Source organism: Dipodomys ordii, unplaced genomic scaffold (genome assembly GCF_000151885.1).
Source record: "Dipodomys ordii isolate 6190 unplaced genomic scaffold, Dord_2.0 Scaffold27, whole genome shotgun sequence".
NCBI classification, from domain to species: Eukaryota; Metazoa; Chordata; class Mammalia; order Rodentia; family Heteromyidae; genus Dipodomys; species Dipodomys ordii.
In genome coordinates this window covers 15,925,535-15,930,372 of record NW_012267243.1, presented here as the reverse complement: position 1 = coordinate 15,930,372, position 4,838 = coordinate 15,925,535, and the positions used below count along the sequence as shown (strand labels likewise).

The window sequence follows — 4,838 nt, the reverse complement described above, 5'->3', positions numbered from 1 at the left end:
GCGGGCCCCCCGTCCCCCAGGGGAAGGGGCTTTGGGTTCCGGGCCGGGCGGGGGGCGGGAGACCCCGGTGCCCCCTGCTTCCCGATCCCTGCTGGGAAGGAGGGGCCTGGGCCGCGGGCGGCGGCGCGGGCTTCCCCATGGGCGCCACTCGACTGGCTGCGCTCTGCTCCGAAGCCTTCACCTTCTTGGCCTTGGGAGGCAGCGGCCCCTTCCCTCCGCCCGCCACTTCCTGAGCCTGAGGAGTAGGGCTGCAGGGTGTGTGTGTGTGTGTGTGTGTGTATGTGTGTGTGCGGGTGTGTGCATGTGCGGGTGTGTGCGCGCGTGTGCGTGTATGTGTGGGTGTGCGGGCGTGTGCATGTGCATGTATGCGGATGTGCCTGTGTGTGTGTGAGCGTATGTGTGCGCGTGTGTGCGTGTGTACGTGCGTGTGCGTGCACGTGTGTATGCACGTGTGAGGGTATGTGTGCGCGTGTGCATGTGTACGGGTGTGTGTGCATGTGTGTGCGCGCATGTGTGTGAGTGTACGTGCGTGTGCGTGCACGTGTGTATGCATGTGTGTGAGGGTATGTGTGCGCTTGTGCATGTGTACGGGTGTGTGTGCATGTGTGTGCACGTGTGTGCGCGCATGTGTGTGAGTGTGTGCGCATGTGCATGTGTGTGTGCGCGTGTGTGCGTGTGTATGTGGGTGTGCGGGCATGTGCATGTATGCGGATGTGCCTGTGTGTGAGCGTATTGTGCGCGTGTGTGCATGTGTACGTGCGTGTGCGCGTGTGTGTGAGTGTGCGTGCACGTGTGTGCGTGCGCATGTGTGTGTGAGTATGTGTGCCCGCGTGCATATGTATGGGTGCGTGTGCACGTGCGTGCGTGCGCTTGTGTGTGCGCGCGCGTCTGTGTGCGCGTCTGCCATCTTGTCATTTACATCCTTGCTCTTGGGAATGTGGACTTGGCCCCTTCCTGTCCCACGCCCGCCGTCCGCTGTCCACTGTCCGCCGTCGGCTGTCTGATGCCCGCCGTCCGCTGTCCGCCGTCCGCTGTCCACTGTCCGCTATCAGCTGTCTGATGCCTGCCGTCCACTGTCCACCGTCCGCTGTCCGCCGTCCGGCCCCCTCCCGTCCCACGCCCGCCGTCCTCCGCCCGCTGTCCGGCTGTCCGCTGTCGCCCATGGCTCTCCCGCGTGGATGGAGAGAAGGGAGTTCTCAGCGCTGGAGCCCAGCGCTCCGCTGCTGCTCTGCCAGGAGCGGGGATCAGGCCGGGCTGGACGGGGCTCGAGTCAGCCAGGCTGCCTTGGCGGCCTCCTGAAGACGGCGGCCGGGTCCAGCCCGGTCCCAGCCGGGCCCAGTCCCAGCCCAGCCCTGTCCCAGTCCCAGCCCAGCCCTGTCCCAGTCCGGCCCGGTCCCAGTCTGGCCCTGTCCCAGTCCGGCCCGGTCCCAGCCCAGCCCTGTCCCAGTCCGGCCCAGTCCCAGTCTGGCCCTGTCCCAGTCCGGCCCGGTCCCAGTCCCGGCACACGATCCCATCCCCAGATAGACTTGGGGCGCACTGGTGACACAGCCTGCCTCGCGGTCGTGCCAAGCCGCTGCACCCGGCGGTGGTAGTGCTCTCTGGCTCTCGGAGACGGCCTCCCCATCCAAATCCGACCCACAACCTGGGGCTTCAAGCCAGGCCGAGTGGGATCGTGGGACTACTGGCCATTTGGGTTATTGATCACAAGGAGTTTTTGCTCCTGTAATTCCCAACCCGAATTTGGGTCATTTACTCTACAAACTGAACTCCACTGTGTGTGTGTGTGTGTGTGCGCGCGCGCGCCAAGTTTAAAATCTGGTTGAATGTTCCAGTCCTTCCTGATTCTGTCTGTGGCAGTAACCAGGAGCTAATTACCACTAAGGTCCTGAGAGTAGTGGTGGTTGACGCAGAAGCGGACATAAGATTTGCATTTTCAGGGCTTCTCCAGGGTTATTCTTTAATACCCGGTTGAAAGGTGGAGGGCTGTGAATTGAAAGTCAAGTCTGAAGATGTGGTTTCTTTATTTTCTGGGTGAAACGTTTGGCAAGCAGTGTTTTCCTTCACAGCCTGATGGAGGTTTAAAAGCTGTCCATTCTTTTGGCTCGATCGTGTTTGGTTCTTGTGGAAGTTTCTAAGGTGGGGAGGTGGGAAGGCGGGGTATCTATCTATCAGTACGGTGGCACATTTATTTTCTTCTCCAGCCTGAGATTAAGAGAAAGGGTAATCAAAATCCTGCAGCTACCTTCCCTACTTCCTTAGGCTTCCTGTCCTTTCAGTACTTTGGACAGAAAAAATAACAAGCAAGTTGTGACACATAGGAAAAAGAGGGTACAAAGTCAGGGCTTTGCTGTGCACCATTATTCTATGGACATCTGGAGACTAAGCAGGTCTACAGGAAAATATCTAACCTCTCTCTAGGGCCTGTTGTTCTTGTGTCTTCTTTTATTTCATTGCAAGATATAAGTAAGGGAGTCTGTTGATCTCTCTGTACGTTCCATTATTTCGAGATCTTTATTCAGAAAAACAAGCAATTTCTGAAAGAATAAAAATGTGTAAGTATTGCACACCAAATATATGAAGAGACTTGAGAAGTTAGACACTCAATTTCTACTTGATGTTTTGGAATTTTCATTGACTACCAGAGCCTATTCTAGTAAAAAAAAAAAAATCTCAGCATTGAAAGTAAAATGTACCAAAGATAAGTGATGCAGTGTTATTGCTGATCACGTTGGGATCGTATTGACTATCATAGGTTTCAACTTGGAAATGCATAATCTCTGACTGGACCCCAAAGCCCTAGCTATTAATAGATTATGAATGGGAGTTATTTGGAGAACAGTGTATTTACAGGGCATGCTTAACCTCTGACACCTTGCAGCTGTCCAGCATTTATCTTTTCTGGATAATGCTTCCTATGTGACTGAACATGCCTTTCATGTGTCTCTGAAGAAGAGAACAACTGAAAATTTGTACACTGCAAAGCTTATTGCTGTGAGAAGTAACAAATTATAAGAATCAGTGACTTAGAAATGTACAATTGATTTATCAATGGTCACATTTAATACTGTGGCATTTATAATGGCATTTAGTTTTACTTCAAGTCTAACAGCTTATATCACATGTAATATAATTCTAATAAGAAATTATAATTATATGATGGCTGTTGCTTTGCTTTTAAACCTCATGTAAATTAAGCCATAATATAAAATAGGAATGAGCTCTTATTATTTTAAAATGGAAATTAAAAATAAATGGTTATAACTGGATTAATATGTCCATCAATATATAGTATTTTTCTCAATCCTATTAAAGTTCACCTTTTAATTTTTTCCTTACCTTTGCATAAATTTCTGCACCAACACTATTGGATATTATTTAAAGTTAATTTAATATTACTTTATAACCTTTGAATTATAGTTACTCATCTGAATTCAGACATGACGGTAGATATGAACATTGCGAACATTGCAGTAGTTATTAGAAACATGATAATAATGAGAAACATAATAATAACAAAACAGCACCATACATAGCAAGAAAAGTTGTAATTACAAATGCCTTAGTAGTTATTGAGTTAGAATTATTTAACAAGTTATATTTGAATTGTCTACTGGCAGAAGAGAAATATGATTTTCAGAAAAGATAAGGGCAGTCGTGTTCTACCCCTTATAATTGAGTAAAGCTTCACATAGTGAGTTTTCAGATATGTAAAGTACTTGCTTTTCATGATATAATGTGAAATAAATATATAATATATTCCTATAGTCCATTCTCCCTTCTCCTACTAAGATTAATATGTCATTTATGGTGTCATTGGACTCAAAAGTTTATTTGGGGGATACATTTATTCTGTGTTTAATAAGGCATTTAAACTTAAAAAGCATTACTGCTGTTACTGGCCAATTTAATATGGGGTTAGCTGAAAATCATTCAATATGCAACCATTTTCATATGCTTAGTGATGTAGTACTCCTCTGGTTTAAAAAAAGTAAAATTTTTTTAAAAAGCCAAATATGAGCTTTATACTTTTTCCATATTTTCATGGTTAACATAAGGGGACCCATGCCATATATATAGGTCATATATCCAAACATTGTAACTACTCAAGACTTCCCTAAAGGTTTGTAAAAACAAGTCAATACAGAATGGTGTTGAATTGTTCTGTAACATTTCAAGACAATGTTTTAAGACATAAGTGAATAGACAACAACACTGTAATACATGTTTTACATGTATTAGTAGATGTAAATTTAATATTAACACATGTAAATTCACTAATAGATGTAATACATGTTTATTTTATTTCACATTGAAGAAGTTAATAAATCCTAGTGAAATTCTGGAGGGTTTTGAATACCATAACTGGTATAGAAGGTATTGGAGATGCTTTTATACTAAGAAATATAGAAATAAAACGATTATTATTTTGTTTTTGTTGGTTGGGGTTTTGTGTCAGGGTGCAGGCATTATCTCTGAGCTCTCTTCCTCAAGGCTGGCGCTCTGCCATTGCAGTCATAGCTACACCTCTGGAATTGTGCTGGTAAATTGGAGATAGCAGTCTCATGGACTTCTCTGCCTGAGATTGTTTGGAACTGTGATCCTCAGATCTCAGCTCCCCAGTAGCTAGGATTATAGAAATGAGCCACTGGCTCATTGATTTAAAAACAATCTGTATTTTATTATATCTCTTTTATTATGTTATATATATATGTATTTGTCGGTTGTGGGGCTTGAACTCTGGGCCTGTCCCTCAGCTCTTCAGCTCAAGGCTAGCGCTCTACCACTTGAGCTACAGCGCCACTTCCAGCTTTTTCTGCTTATGTGGTGCTGAGGAATCA

General features: G+C 46.1%; 1 protein-coding gene across 1 annotated transcript in view; it reads left to right on the top strand.

The window, feature by feature from the left end:
• Prr16 (proline rich 16) overlaps positions 1–4,838 on the top strand; it is a 168,981-nt gene that overhangs the window by 2,425 nt on the left and 161,718 nt on the right. The gene's annotated exons all lie outside the window — the stretch shown is intronic.